This window comes from Bidens hawaiensis, unplaced genomic scaffold (assembly GCF_021521415.1).
Source record: "Bidens hawaiensis isolate Kalapana, Puna unplaced genomic scaffold, B.hawaiensis_p1.1 tig00006365_1, whole genome shotgun sequence".
In the NCBI taxonomy this organism is placed as follows: domain Eukaryota; kingdom Viridiplantae; phylum Streptophyta; class Magnoliopsida; order Asterales; family Asteraceae; genus Bidens; species Bidens hawaiensis.
In genome coordinates this window covers 118,373-135,281 of record NW_027491425.1, presented here as the reverse complement: position 1 = coordinate 135,281, position 16,909 = coordinate 118,373, and the positions used below count along the sequence as shown (strand labels likewise).

General features: G+C 34.3%; 2 pseudogenes; both read right to left on the bottom strand.

The window, feature by feature from the left end:
* Positions 1 to 11,619: 11,619 nt before the first annotated feature.
* On the bottom strand, positions 11,620 to 12,348 carry LOC143632137 (NAC domain-containing protein 83 pseudogene; annotated as a pseudogene).
* A 2,680-nt stretch (positions 12,349 to 15,028) lies between these two features.
* LOC143632136 (NAC domain-containing protein 83 pseudogene) lies at positions 15,029 to 15,787 on the bottom strand (annotated as a pseudogene).
* Positions 15,788 to 16,909: the final 1,122 nt, after the last annotated feature.

Below are 16,909 nucleotides of genomic sequence, written 5' to 3'. Positions count from 1 at the left end.
AAAAAAGGAAAAAAGGTTAGGCTTCGAAGCCCCCCCCCCCCCCCCCCCTCTCACTATAGAAGGGCATTATGTCCTGGGGCTTTCATGCCTCTATGCTCACGTGACACTGGGTGGTATTGTGGAGGGGCTTTAAGCCTCCCATCATAATAGATAGCCTTAAGATTAAGATTTAGAAAAGATATTATATCAGATTGGGTAAGCATAATTTTTAACGGATTAAAAAAGATGCCCATCAGTCATCACATGTCCCAAGTGTTTGTTTGTTTGTTTTTGTTTTCTTAAAAATATGTTTCTAGCGAAAGTAAAACTTATTAGGAGAAGTAACTATTATCTGTACATATTTATAATTAACAAAAAGGAAAAATGTACTTACCTTTTGAATGTGAAGTAACTATTACGTTATATCAATTGTATTGTAGAGTAACAGCTTAAGCAAATATAACTAATACTATTATGTAAGGCCCCGTTACCGGTAGCCCTACTTTCGTGTTGGATTTACTCATAAACGCAGTTCTAAATATCAGTGTTAATTAAAACATTCGCGGAATATAAAAGCTTTCATAAAACATTTCATAACAAAACACGTATTGTCTTAAAACATCATTTTGTCTTTCAAAATAAACGAAACATTAAACTTAAACGTCTTGAGTCTTCCGATGCCAGCCTCTTATTCAGTGCCACGTGTCTCCTCAAGCGAGCTGCCTCATCCTACTCACCTGCGTGCATACTAAAAGTCAGCTACGCTGAGTGAGTTCTAGTTAATCATACATTATACAATACACATAAACTTATTTTCTTTCATTCATACTTTCATACTTTCTTTTGTATTAACTTACTTTCATATCTTACGTTATAAAGAGCATTACGCCCTACATTCCTCGAGTATTATTAGGGCTCGGTACCCTCCTTCCTCGAGTATTATTAGGGCTCGGTACCCTCTTTCCTCGAATATTAGTAGGGTTCGGTTCCCTAGTTCTCGAATATTAGTAGGGTTCGATTCCCTCTTCGTTACCATACAACCATACATCATACCTCGAGTATTATTAGGGCTCGGTACCCTCTTTCCTCGAATATTAGTAGGGTTCGGTTCCCTAGTTCTCGAATATTAGTAGGGTTCGATTCCCTCTTCGTTACCATACAACCATACATCATACCTCGAGTATTATTAGGGCCCGGTACCCTCTTCGTAGCCATACAACCATCATTTCCTTCTTTTATTAACTTTATCACATTCATACACATAAGCATACATATCATACTTACCTTATACTTAGCGTTACAACCTGACAGTACGTGCAATATCCGAAGATCGTTCACGTACCGTCAAGCCATCATTCATACATATCACATTATTCACATAAGGCATACACTTATCTCTTAGGATAAGCGTATTAACAAACATATCGAGTATGCACACAGCCCCGAAAACATAACACATAAATGAGGCTAGAAACTCACCTGAACACGGTTACGTTCACCGTTAATCGTAATCCCTTTCTTCAGTTGTGCACGGCTGACTGTATAACAAGTATACGTATCAATTAACTATCACTACTCATATCATCTTTCTAGTCTTAACTATTACCCACAACGAACGGGGGTCCGGGGGCAGCGCCCCTGGCAGCGGGGTCTAGGGGCGGCAGCCCCTAGCAGGGTCCAAGGGGCAGAGCCCCTGGCTGGGGTCGAGCTGCCAGGTCAGCTTGGGAAAATTTTATTTACATTAACTGTCTTAACACATTTTCCATTAGGTTTTTAATTTATTTTCTAAGCGAACTTAACTTTAGGCGAAGTTAAACCTTAAGCGAACTTAACTTTAGGCGAAGTTAAACCTTAAGCGAACTTAGCTTTAGGCGAAGTTAAACCTTAAGCGAACTTAGCTTTAGGCGAAGTTATCAGTTAGGCGAACTTGGCCGTAGGCGAAGTTATCAGTTAGGCGAACTTGGCCGTAGGCGAAGTTACCAGTTAGGCGAACTTGGCCTTAGGCGAAGTTACCAGTTAGGCGAACTTGGCCGTAGGCGAAGTTAAGCTTTGAAGGCGAAGTTAAGCTTTTGCAGGCGAAGTTGCCCAGTTCGCAGGCGAAGTTGCCCAGTTCAGCTACGGGTTTGGTTTTTATCAAGCATTTTGGCGATTTTAATACCCTTGTTATGGTTCGACATCACCCACTAACGTTCCCTAACCATTTCGGTCGTATATATATCCCGTATATACTATAAAGCTTGGATCTTTAAGTAAAAACGTTCAATACTACGTAAACTTTAAAGGTCAAGAACATACCTTTAGCGCTCGTTCAATCTTGGTTAGCTTGTTTATGCACTCTAGATCTCGTGTAATAAGATCTAATACCAACTAACGTTTACTCTCTCTCGGGTCTTGCTCGTTTATGGTGTGTGTGTGTTTGGAGTGTGTTAGAGAATATGATGGAAATGAAATGAGGGTTTAGGGTTTTAGCTTGGTTTAGGGGATATTTATATCCCTTAAAGCCCATGGACCTAAGGCCCATTCTCATTTAACCCATCTCAATTAATCTAAGTCCATGATCCGTTCTTTACTCGATATTAATTAATTAATAACGCGAAATCACTAAACGTAACTTTCTTTATTCAACATTATAAATTTTAGGATGTTACATATTAAAACAAGACATATTGTTCGCATAAGTGGTGAAGCTTAGACTAAGATACCGAGAGGATCGGACTCAAATTGTGATGAGAGGCCGAGCTTAAATTTTCGGTCAGAAACGGCTAAATTTACACTACGTATAAAAATTTCGGGGAAAAGGATATATTAACATTACGCGAAAAAAACAGGGGGGTCGGACCCACCCGGGCCCTAAGTAAACTTCATCTATGTTTCACATGATATTTAACTAGACCATTCATATAGTATCAACTAGATGCAATTTTAGTTATTTCTTATTATACTATGGTTCAAGATATGTTTTCTTTTTATAAACCAAGAACCGTTTTCCATGACATTAAAACTTTATAAAATTTTAAAAAATAAATTATTAGGTGACACAAAATCTCTATATTGGTTTGATAAATTTAAACGCGCCTCTAAAAATATTAATGACTAGATTTTTGTAGTACAAGCATATACTTTTGTTATTGTGAATAAAAATATTTATAATTCACTGTTTGAATATATATCTATATCTATATCTATATTATCTTATAAAATATATAGTCGCCTTTTCAACTTCGTATCAGACGTCGTAATATTAAATTCCCTAACCTTCGGCTTCGAACTCCGATACCACCATCACAGCCGGCCACTTCAATACAACCCTAGACTTCAATTCTTTCTTTTAATTCCTCTCCATACTCTCTCTCTCTGTCTCTTCATACGTTACACCCTTCATCATCAATCAATTCTATGTAATATAATAGTGATTGCAATTGATTGTTAATCTCAATCAATTCTATGTTTTATTATAATGTAATACATTTCTCCTAACAATCAATTCTTTCTTTCAATTTCTTTTAATTGTGTCCCGCCCTTTGTGTCTCCATACGTTACTTTCTATGCTATAAAAGTAGCAACACGAAATTCTTCATCATCAGGCTCTGAAGGTCCTGGTGTTGGCGGCGAGAATCCCTTCAATTTTTTTGTAGATATGTGTTTTATTCTCAATTTTATTGAATATTTTGTTTGGTTATTCTCAATAGGTTGTTTTGTTTCGTTTTTAGTATCCAACCTTAATCTAGGGTTCATCAGGTATTGGATTCAACTACCAGGTTCAAATTTGTCTGATTATAAATTTTGTAACCAGTTCATAAATTAGGTTAATGGAAATTTGATTATAATCCGGGTATTGTTGCATAATTGATAATCTGGGTATTCAAGCTTTATATTATTCATATTCATTACTCTCTTGATTTCATTCTACTTTGAAACATGTTAGGTAATTCACTTTTAAATTGTGTTATAATTATAATAGAGATAGGCGTCTTTTCATCTTTCTCTCTCCATAAACACCGTTAAATTAAATGTTCATTAGGTCTCCGGCGCTTCTCCAGCAAGCCTGCAATCTCCGGAGTATTAAGATCATCGGCCGATATAGAGCACTAACAGCATTGTCCGTTATTAAAGTTGTTGTATCGTCCGGCGAATTAACTTGTTGTAGTGTCCTTTAAACGCATCCTCATCGTTTCTTTCTCAAAACCACCACAAATCCTCCAAATCGTTAGGTTTTTGATTCCAAGATTAATCTAGGGTTCATCGTTAGCAAATTCAGGAATTCAATTCCTAGATTCAATTTTGTTTGATTATAATTGTAGATATAGATTAATGGAAATTTTTTACCGGTTCATCAGTTTTTTTCGTTTTGATACGTAATCGTAAGCGAACTGATGTGTTCATGTCTTCTGATATGGAAATTAGATGTTTTTGGCATGTTATAATGCGCTCTCTTCTTTAGAGGCCGAGAGGTTGAGTCTCGTCATGTAAGTGGTCATGATTGACGAATTTGCAACTGACATTAGGGAATTCTCTGCTTTTGTTTAAGGTTCAGATTCCCCTGCTGTTATAATAATGTCATGTGCATGTGTTTGCTCATGTTATTTGTGTATGTGGTAACACCAATAACCTTTCTGGTTATTGTTAACAGAAAGGTGTAATCAGTATTTACTATTTAGCATATGAAGTCAAAAGGGTTGTAGATTCGTTTTGTTGTATTGGGTAATATTGGAACCAGTTAGCAACAATGCAGATCAACTAAATAATTAATTCAGCTTCGAGTCAAAGATATGTATTTGTTGTAGTTTAAGGACGTGTGGTCAATTTCATGAATGCTTGTTACAATTTCTTTGTCCTTTTTTTTTCCTGCAACCCTTCATTGGATCACATATTTCTATTGTTGCTGAGATAACTAAACTTTAGTATTTATATAATGAAGAGTGCATCGAATATGTGATGCGCTCGCACCGTGCATCGGATTTTTCGACAAAAACGCATCGGATTTTTTTAATTCGTCATATTGAAAATCGGGCCATTTCAAAGTGGCCTGGTTGACTTCATAAATTTGGCCATTTTTTATGAATAATTAATGTGTTGGTGGTCACAATCTTGTACCTGTCTGCTGCTGATTTGTAACAATCAAGAATATTTAAGGTTTAGCAGTTCTAATTGTTTTCTTGAATCTATGACTTCATGTTTGCAGATTTTCAAGAATACGAGTGTCATAGAGTTATAGCAAGGTTGTTAGTTTCGTTGGTTGCGTTTTTTAATTACTTAACAATGCTACATTTGAGCATGTTATGAATAGAGGGTCTAAAAAGCGACTTAAAGTTGTAGAAAGGCATGCTGAGGCTAGAAGACCTTTGACTTTGTACCAGGAATGCATTTTTACTCTATGGTGACTGATGGTTTTTAGGTTATATAGACCATATTGTTTTTGTACTTTACTAATGACCTGAGTCCCAATATGTGACACTTGCTAATGTTATCTGTCATACTTAGCTATTTTGAACTTTCTGTTTTTGCTTTGATAAACATTCAAAACAATCTAAATATACACATATCAGATTTCAATAAATGGGTCTCAGCTATCATTTTAGCAAACGCGCAGAAATTGTCGATTTTAATTAATGACACAAAACTGTCATTTTGGTAAACGGGTCAAAAACTATCTATTTTAGCAAGCACGTCAAAATTACAAAATTACTGTTTCGTGACTTACAAGATCATATTTTGAAAATAATCATGTTGATAATTAATGGGAATTTTGTTTAATTTCATTAGCAACTGCTAATTTCTTTTATAATACCAAAACTACCCTCACTTGTTGCCTTAATGATTTTAACCCGTTTGACTTTTGGAAGATTTTTCACTCATACTGTAAATGAACTAAGTTGCAAATTTTTTATTTCACATTTACTTTTTTAGTAAACAGGTCAATGATACCCTTTTTAGTAAATGAGTCACAAATGTATACTTCATTAAACGGGCCAATATTATCATTTGTAGTGAACGGGTTACCATTTTGTAAGCCGGTCAAGATTATCATTTTTGTAAACGGGTCCAACTTTTCATCTAACTATACGGGTCAACGTTATATGGGGCGAATGAGTTAAAAGCAATAGATATGAAAACTACAAATGTAGCAATTTTAAACCATCTATCTACACTTCCAAATACCTACATAGCATTTAAAAAGTTAACTAGCAAAATGGCGATTCATGACGAATGAAGCGAATGCGTTGTTTGAATTTATATTACAGTAGTTCATATAAAACTAATATTTATTAATGTTTTTAAAACTAATTAGTGTCTTAAAATATGGAAATCAAATTAGGATTATTTTATTAATATAGGTATACCTATATTTACATGCATTCATTATATTGTTGAATTTGGCTAAAAGGTCAAAAATGTTGACTTTTACCAAAAAAAGTAAAAGTTGGTCACGAAGTCAAAGTTGATCAAAATGTCAACCATACTCAAAAGGTCAACGCCGCTAAAAAAACATGCTTTCTCAAAAGACCAAAACTAGCAGTATAATTTTTCTCATATTACCAAAGTTTACACATTGTGTTTGAATCTCGTATTTTTGGTGGTGTTCAGTCTGTAACACTTTACCAACACTTTTGCTACATGTGGAACAAAAAATAATAACTGACATGACCCGAACTTGACGTGAAAAAAGACAGGTTTTGGTTCGGCTAACATGGCCAGTTTACAAAACGTCAAAACAGGTCAGGTTCAGGTTTAGGTTGACCCATTTTGAAAACAGGTTAAGCTCGAGTTGACATGTATAAATACGGTTGACCTGACGACCGTGAATGGTGGTCATGAAATACGTAGCAAGTCCACTTGTTCATATGTGTTCGTGAGCGTTTGTTCATTTAACTTCGTTCATGCTCATTTGTCTACTTATGTTCGTTGAAGCCCTTTTGTATACTTGTTTAAATTTTTTAGGGCCGTTAAAGTAAATGAACAAAAAGTTTTGTTTATGTTCATTCATCCATTAAATAAAAGAACATGACAAACTTCAAACCGAAATATTTACATGACTCGTGGTTTTTTTACAGGCATAATCACATTAACTGACAGAAACCAAATGCAACTAATTTACAATTCATACAGAATCCAACCCGTTTGTCTTGTGTTACACAAGAAAAGATAACATAACAAGATCATGAGAGTATTAGACTGGTCACTATGGTGCTTGAAAGTCCGAGGAAGATCCGAGCATGTTTTATGAAGGTAGAAGTTACATGAAACACGTGTATAAAAAACCGAGCCGGAAACACTACGACTGCAAGCTAAATATGTTGCCTTACTAAGTGAGGGCTTGCTCGTTTAGAAATCGAACCGAGCCGATCAGCTCAGAATCGAACCGAGCCAAAATAAAGAAACCATTTTACAAGCCTTCTTCGAGCAGCATCAAGCAAGTTTGTAAGCATTACTTTTCCCTTTAAATTTTTTAATAACAATCAAGTTTGAAGTTGAATATATTGTACATGAAAATATATTAGTGGTTTTTAGAAAAAAGGATTAACAATGTTGTTTTTCAATTTTCAAACTACCATGCGTTTGCTTATGTTCATTTGTGTTCGTTTAGGAAGTTAACAAATGAACACGAATGAATTGGAACAACTTTATTATCTTAATGACCAAACACACACATGAAATTTCGTTCGATTAGTGTTCGTGAACAAGTTCAAAGCTAAACAAACAAACACGAACAAGGCTCGGTACGTTTACAACCTTAATCTTTTATAATTTTCAAATTCGACATATATTAAATAATAATTCCAATTTTATATCAAGTAAACATATATAAACAATTTGCGTTGTTTATATATTATCTTAATTGTAATATGTGACAATGGCTTAAACTTACAAATTTTTATTGATGGATATGCAGACTGTTGTTCTTAAGGTTGGCATGTCATGTGACGGCTGTGTTGGGGTCGTGAATGAGGTTCTTGGCAAAATGGAAGGTTGGTTAATTATTGGTTTGTTCATTTTTGAAAATTAATCAAGATTCCCAACTTAAAATAGTTGATATAAGTTTATTTATCTATATATTCCATAGGAGTGGAAACTTTTGACATTGATCTGGAACAACAAAAGGTGATTGTGAAGGGTAATGTGCAACCGGATGCAGTTTTGCAGACGGTTTACTCGCCTTTTCTATCCAAGTGACAAGTTCAGGTTCAAGTTGAGCTTTGGCTGCTTGTTATTTTTTGTTATTAGTTATGTGACTTGTATGTATATTTTGTGTTTGTTTATGGATTTTGTTAATATTGTAAACTTTATTTCAGGTCATTTAGGTATTGTTACCGATTGACTTTTTGAAAGTCAAACCTGCATTTTAACATGAGTTAACGAGTCAACATATTTGACTAAATTTTGCACCAGTCCACTTGGGGTAAAATTGTAAAAATTGTAGGGGGTAACGAGTAAGAAGCAATTGAAGGACCCAAAGATGCGAATACTCTTATCTTAGATTTTTTCTGTTTATTAAACAATTTTAGGATAATTATTACACGGAACACATGAATTGTCAAAGATTTGCCAATTTGATTTTGAAAAATGTTTATGTTTCAAGGCCACGTAACGGTTGGGAAAAGTTATTTATATCTTTTATTTCCAATCGAAACTGGGAAGGCCACTTCAAAGTCTAACAAAGTATATGTGAGAAGCGGGTCTTTAAATGGACGAACCCCATAAGAGAAAATGTTGCAAAAATCATTATTATACTCAATATGTTATTTGACAAGTTATCATTTAGTTAAAGTGTAAAATACTAAACCCAAAACTAACATGGACATATTTAACACCCGCATCAAAACTATACCGAATCCAAATTTTACTATAGCAAATGTCGGTACCAGAACGGGCTGTTACTGATCGAATCACAGTTGTGTTCCCGCCGCAACGCGCGGACACTCTTACTAGTATATATATATATATATATATATATATATATATAATAGATATTCATGAACCAAAACATAAAAGATCTAAACACGAATATAAATAACAGCTCGTGACTCGAACGTAACTTGCTTGAAAAGAATAAGAAATTTTTGTTTGAAATCGGCTCAGTTTATAATGAGCCGTGCACGAGCAAAAATAACATCACTCGTTTAAATTAATGTCAAAATTTTAACATATTGTATGCAAATAATACAAAATTTAAAAAAAAACGAGTTGGATTAGCGTGTCACCGGTTTACTCAAGCATTTGACAAGCTGAGTTCAAGCATAACATTGCAGCTCATTGCTCAGCTCCATTTATAAGTGAGCCAAGTCTAAGCTAACGTAGCTTAGTCTTTTTAAATTTAGTTTTTAAATCTGTGATAACATTATCATTTTTATACACACAATATTTGATATAATAATATCACTGTGAATGCTTTATTTTAAAATAAATCAAACCAAGGTTTGGTTTGCAACTTAAAATTAACAGTGCATAAATATGTTAAAAACTTATTAAAAAAGTTATAAATAAAAATTATTATATAAAATAACTGAATTTACATATTACATATAATAAATTTTAAATTATTATATTTTTCACTCGTTAAAACACGGGCTCCAACCTAATTATTACACTACAACAAAATCACTTTAATTTTTTTGTAGTGTAACAATTATTACACCACACCAAAATAACGTTTTAACAACTATTTGCCCGGACTTCAAAACACAAGGTTTTAGTAATTTCAAAATTGATACACATGTTCTTTCTAATCTGTGATGTGAAATGGCACTATCCCTCGTTTGTGATTCAAATCGAATGCTAGAAACAACTACAATGGCAATTGGCTATGAAATAAACTGTCAACTTTGGTGGAATAATACTGATACTCTCTTCGTGAATGACTTTAAGAACAGAATATTCTTTGAACGAGATTTATGAAAACAAAATTGTCTGAAAGACTGTCAAATCGATGGAGTTCCACACATTTGAAAAAATGTGAATTGATTGTGACTGAACATGATTGAATGAATTAAACAAAATATTTCACCGGTACGTTGAAGCTGATTGTGATAAATAAAGGATTCTACTATGGACACCCACACACCCCTCCGTATAGGGCTATACGGGGCTATACACGCCCTGTATAGAGCTATACGTATATGTGACCCTATATGCCCCATATTGTCATATACGGGACGTATTGATGAGTTTTTTTTTTAGCAAATTGGGACGGTGTCCCTAGAATTCTCCTAAATATACTAAAACTAATCAACGGATATACACCATAAACTGATCGATGAGTACGGAGTTGGATTTGGTCGATTGGAGGAGCCTTTGGTTCTAACACCAATTATTGCTTGGGATTGATAATCAAAGAATTGAACAAAGATAATCAACTAATAAACTTGAAATTGAAATTTGGAATTAGCCCATGCAAACAAAATAATTTTATAAATCATAATCTAAATTCATAATATGTAAATTTTAAAAAGTATATTACATAAATTCTAAAAAATCATTTCTTATTCTTTTAAGTTAATCGATCCAAATACATATTCATTTGAGACACATTTTCTATATGCATATAAATAATCAACCTAAGAGAAAATTCATTTTGCCACACGTAATTTTGTTTTTTTCTTCTTTTCTTTTTTCAACTTTTAGAACTCATTATCAAAAATTCACATGAAACCTTCTAATACCATGATAACTAAAGAAATCAGAAATCATGTGAATTAGAGCCGCTCATATGGTCATTAAGTTTAAAACATATGGTTAAGTTAAAACATATATCAAACAACGGATTTTATCAAACACACGTAACCGGCCCTAGGGTGGTGCGAGCCGGACAACCGGTCAAAGACCGTAATTTTTTGGGAGCCAAAATTATATATATATATATAGGGGAAGGTTAACGTACAAATGAAATTAACGTGCTAAACATGAGAATCAAGTAGAGTAATTATATATACAAGTAGAGTGATTATGTAATTACACCATAGATCAATTACATAATTACTCCATGATGTAATTACATAATTACTCTACTTGTATATATAATTACTCTATTTGATTCTCACGTTTAGCACGTATATTTTAAAATAGGTATGTATCATAAACATCTTATATTGGGCCAAAAACGTTTTTTTTAATGATATATTGGTTTTTATTAATCTTAATTATTATCTTTTGGTCGCTGCCGTTCCCAACTAACAAATTGACTGCTGGCGGGCCCATCTTTTAACATATTTGTTTCCAATGGTTCGCAATTAAAAGAATTCTAACGTTGTTACTTGCAGGTCGCCGGAAAAAACGCTTTTGGCCGGAAAAGTCACACTTTTTACAACTAACTAGTTGAGTTTTCCGTTATGAACAAATATGATAAAAGGTGGAATCGTTATCAATCAATTCATTAGTTGGGACCGACAACAACCAAAAGATGATAGTTGAGATTAATAAAAACCAAAACACATTTTTTATCCATAATTCATTTAAGCTATATAAACTAAAAAAAATCAAATAACTCGTTAGGCATACAACCATTTTTATTTTGGCTCGACCGAGGTATTTAAACTCTTGGAGGCGGTGCTGCTCAAACACCACAAAATTCTTACCTATAATACATTTTAGAACATACTGCCTTAAACATATCCTCCTCTCATTGTTTTCTCATTCTCTTCATCTTCACATGCAATTGTAACTTGAGCCACAACTTGATGAAACACCACCACCATATTTCAAGTCAAAGTTTGTTGGATCATCTTCATCATCAACAACACCATTTCGCACACTTTTCTTCAAGAACACCCTGCAAATCATCCAATTTTGCAAACCCTGCGAAAATTTAAACTCGAAAGTTTTCATAATTTAAATATTCTTTTGAGTCCTAATAACAAATTTGAATTTCTTACTTTGCTAGGGTTAACAACTTTGTACTCATGCATGATCCAATTGGTTATAGTCTTATTTGGGAGTTTGGATGTGTAGAAAACAAGCTTTTACTTTGTCCCGACTAGATTATTTTGAGAATCACAAACTTTCGTGTCTGTACCATATGATTTCCAGTAACCTGATGGAGCTGTTCGAACGCTTCCTACACCGTTTGGGTGTTTGATTTCCATGCTGAAAAAGTACCTTTCTTGCTCTGAATCACCTAAACCAAACAAAAAGAACCGGTTATCATGAAAACTCACCTCACATTAATTTTATCATTTCAATTTAAATTAAAAAGAGACCTGGTAAATCCCATGGATCAGTCCTGCAAACGTCAGCTTCAGGAATTGGACAAGGTAGAGGTAATGATTGTATTTTGGGTTTTAGGTAACGTACTACTAGTTCTTCGTCTGTCGGGTGGAACCCGAACCCAGGAAACAAACGAAAGATACCCTTTTTCATTACACCGTAGTTCTCCATAATCCAATTTTTTTTTAAAAGGTGAAAGACTTCTAGGGGCTAAAGTTTATAAACTGTTAAAATAACAATTTAAAAGCTTTGAGGAAGAATTAAGAAGAGAAAAGCGCGTGTTTGAAAATGAAAGGAAGTAGTCTATTTATACATATTGAGGGTTGAATAAGAAAAAAGAGATGTTATAAGGACTACTATAAATATGAGTATTACCAAAGGTTAGTTCCGTCGGCAATTCCTTAGTGAAAGTATTTACGAATGAGAATATAGACTTGCCTCACTTGTTTACCAACGTATTCCTGAGGAAAAGTCCCGAGGATTACTAACGGAATGACTACCGACATGTGGATCTATGGTGGTTAGCAAGTCTTATCCGGTTAAGCATGTTATCGACGGTTAACCGAGGGGTCAGTAATTTAATTCCAATTAAAAATATTTCAAAATTATTATTGTTATCTAGAAAATTAAAACTAATTATGGTAATTAAAATAAAATCTGAATGTTTAATATAAATAATGAAAATTAATTCAAAATATAAAAATTAAATCAAAATATAGAATTGAAATTAAATTGTAAAATCACAATAATTGAAAATAAACTCCGACAAATTTGTCTTGGGCTCAGTCTTAGCACATCTCTCATGTCGATCTTGTCTCACAAGATTCAAGATTCGGCCTACATGGTTTTAGCACAACTCCTGTGACGACATTGTTTTAGTATATCTCTTGTGATGAGCATGTCTAAAGTGAAGGTGGTCATTGTAATTGAACTTAGAGTTAGCTCATCTCGCATGACAATAATCTCAAAAGTATGATGTCAAGGGATGTCTTTGATTTCGTAAGAGATTTCATATCCGAATAAAAATTTAATGAGAAACTTTCAGGTGTTGCTGGTCTCTAGCCTCTTTATATGGGTCATCAAGATGCCATACGATGGCATCCTAAAGAAACCACAGTTTTTGTAGGTTCACGCCCTTTCTCCTTGGTCTATGACAAAAGCTTAAGCTATTAGTGAGTAAACAAGAGCAAATGTAAAAGAAACTTAAAACACTTACCAAGTTCCTCTTGCGTTGCAAAAAGAGTATCCGATCCAACTTAAGACACTTACTAAGGTCCTCTTTGGGAAAACATCATAAGTGTTATGTATTCAAATATTATAAAAAAATTAAAGTCTGTGAGTGAAGAGTGAAGAGTGAAGTGTAATTGTTAGTCCATAGTGACTAAACTTGTCATATTAGAACCAACACACAAACAAATACAAATACAACTGCATACACATATGCCTAGGCCAAGTTTACTAATTATTATGTTTTTAGAAAGATTAAAACTAGAAGGTTGGGGGGGGGTGGATTTTGTTACACCTAATAATCCTTGTGATTAAGTGAGAGTAATAACAAATCCTAATTCCAAGCTACCCTACTCAATCGGTCATCACCTCCACACTCGTGGTCAGTGCTTTCTGACCCGTTGCCAACGTCGTCATCACTCTGCCTTCAGCCACGATCATGAGAACCTGTCAAAGTCGGTTTCTTTCTGTTTTTTGTTGTAGATCAAAGTGAGAGCCAAACTTAGTTTGAGTTTTTCATGGTTGATCGTATTCGTAGATCAGAAGAAGAACGAGAACGAGATCGAGATCACATTTTGGATTTGCAAAGATTTTGACTAGCATCCAGTTATGTCATCGTGGTGTTTGATTGCACCGGTTGTTATCTTCATTACAATTAAAGGAAAGTATATTTGGATATCCTATGGTTGATTATCAAATTTCTTTGTTTCTTGCAATTGGATCAATGTGATGGGTTTCTTGTTTTTTAATAGGGCAAGAGGGGTGCTCCACTAAACTACCCACTTCCCCACCAATCCCATAGTATGTCTTCATCACAAACTATCCTAAAACTACTTACACTAGAGGCAACACTCACTCAACTATTCCAATTCTCTCTCCTCTTCACACACACATGCAATCTCTTTTTCCTCAAACAAATCGAGTAGTTGCCACTCTCCATTTACCATTGGTACCCTTTAACCCACGGTGGCAGTATTACCACTTACTGCACGTGGGTGGGTACCCGATTTGGAGTTAACACATGCGCCCCTCTCCCCCCTACAAACTTTTGTTCACATGATTTTCAGTGATATCCTAGTTATCACGAATCACAATTCCAACATTTGGCATCTTAATGTTTTTCCTTAAATCGCAAATCATAGCAATCAACATGGTTAAGAACCGGGCTATGTTTTTGGTGTATTCTTCGGATCGGATTTAAGAACCGGGCTATGTTTATAAAAAAATTAATAAAATATTTATATTTTTGGTGTAAGTTACAACTTTACTTTTTTTTAGATCGGCAATTTTAATAAAAATACAAAGACGTAAGTAAATAACACTGGAGCTAAAGTTAGTATACGAATCAATAAATGAGATTTTGAGAAGTAAAAACTCGATCCATTCCTAATCGGATTGGTCCCATGTCCGACCTGAGTCGGCCATGAAAATATTGATGACAGTTTAAGGATTTGAATTCAAAAATAGGTTGAGATTAGTTTTTCTTTTTTTCATCCAAACATCCTTAATTTGAGGATGAAGAAAAATATGAACTGCCACTTCATCTTCAACATACCATTACAACGTACTCTCAAATTCATTAAGTTCCAAAGCTATCTAGTGTTCTCTACATCTTCATCTTCATCTACAACGTAACGCCACATGAAGTAGAAGATGAACAACCTTCCAAATTCAAATCAAGTGTTCTTGAACCACCAAAAAATTCATACAAAACCGGCGCTGGTTTCCCATCCGTGATCATCTCTTCATCTTTCTGATCACTTTCTTTTGCTCTCTTCTTCAAGAATATTTTGCAAAGCACCCATTTTTTCATACCCTGCACCTATATATAACTCGGGTTTTTCAAGGTTTTGCAATATTATTCAGAAAACATTTGAATGTGCTATATTATTCTTACCTGAGTATGGCTAACAAGTTTGTACTCATGCATGATCCAGTTGGCTTTAGACCCCTTTGGGGATTTGGCTTTGTAAAAAACCAATGTTTTCTTCATACCAATCACTTGACTGGTTCGCGAATCAACAATATGTTTGTCTAAACCACTGGCTTTCCAGGAACCGGATGCAACGACCCAATTGGCTCGTTTTCGCTTTCCATTTGGGTGTTTAAGATCCGTGCTGCTAAAGCAGTACTTTTCCTGCTCCAAGTTACCTAAAACAGTAAAATAATTTTAGGTGATCGGAGCAGGAGAAAAATAATAGAAACAAGAAACATTAAACATACCTGGTAAATTCCATGGATCAGACATAAAAACATCTGCTTCGGGAATTGGGATCGGTAGAGGGATGGATCGTACCTTGCGCGCTAAATAATGTACAACAAGTTCTTCATCGGTCGGGTGGAATCTAAACCCCGGAGGCAATATGAGGATACCATTTTCCATTCGTTGGGTTTGAAGGAGCAGAAGATGAAGGAGGAATGTGTTAGAGGATTAGAATTCTGAAATTGACGGAAACACCATTTTTAAATATATTGAGATTGATTGAAAAGTGTGTTCCAATAGAGAAAGAAAGAAAGAAAGAAGACTCTTTTTATACACATAAAATAATAATAATAAAATAGGTAGAAAGAAGAAAAAGAAATTATGTTTCATCTAGAAACCCGAATAAGTTAATTGTGACTTATTCGATTGAGAAATAGATCGTTCGGTTACGGTAAGTTTATATGTTTTACTTTTCAGATTTTACGAATAATATGATTTTATATTTCGGAAAAGTTTTGTTATAAATTTTTATAATTAAAATATTAGTTCTAAATCAAATTTTTTTAAACTAAAGGTATTGCTAATATACTATTTGACCAATGACATAACAAATTATCTTGAATCCGTCAATGTAGACCAATACTAATTACTAACGGTCAGGTTAACCAAGTTAATCAGACCATCATTTTTAACAATTAAATTATTTATAACAATAATTGATAAGTTATGAAGACTTAAAAATCAATCTACATGGTAGGTTTTAACACATCATAATCAAAGATTCAAAGTCGGTCAACTCTATCCACCCTAGAAGAAAGAGAGATGATCATGAAAAGGACTAGTGTATAAGGCTGAGGGGGTGTGGGGGGCGCGAGAGGGGCGCGAGTGGGGGCTCCAGCCAATAATATTGTGACGTGTGGCAGAGAGAGAAACTTGATAAGATGGGTGTTGGTTGTGGTGCTCGCGCCCCGGGACATGGTGTGGAGGGGCGCGAGAGGGGGCGCGAGCGGTTTTTTTTTATTTTTTTATAAATGTATTAAAAAAACGTATTATTAAAAAAACTCATAAATTATTTAAAAAAACACACATTAATTAAAAAAACACATTAATATCTAAAAAAAAATTAAAGTACTAAAAAAAACATTATTCTTATTCTTCGGCTTGGTCTTCTTCGATCAACCTCTTCCGGATACGTTCCTTTTGTTTTTCCATCAGCATTTGGTCGACCAGATTTAGGTTACTGAAGTCTCTTGTAAGGAAGTCCAAATCTCTCATTCTTCTTTTTTCCTTTTTGTCATTAGA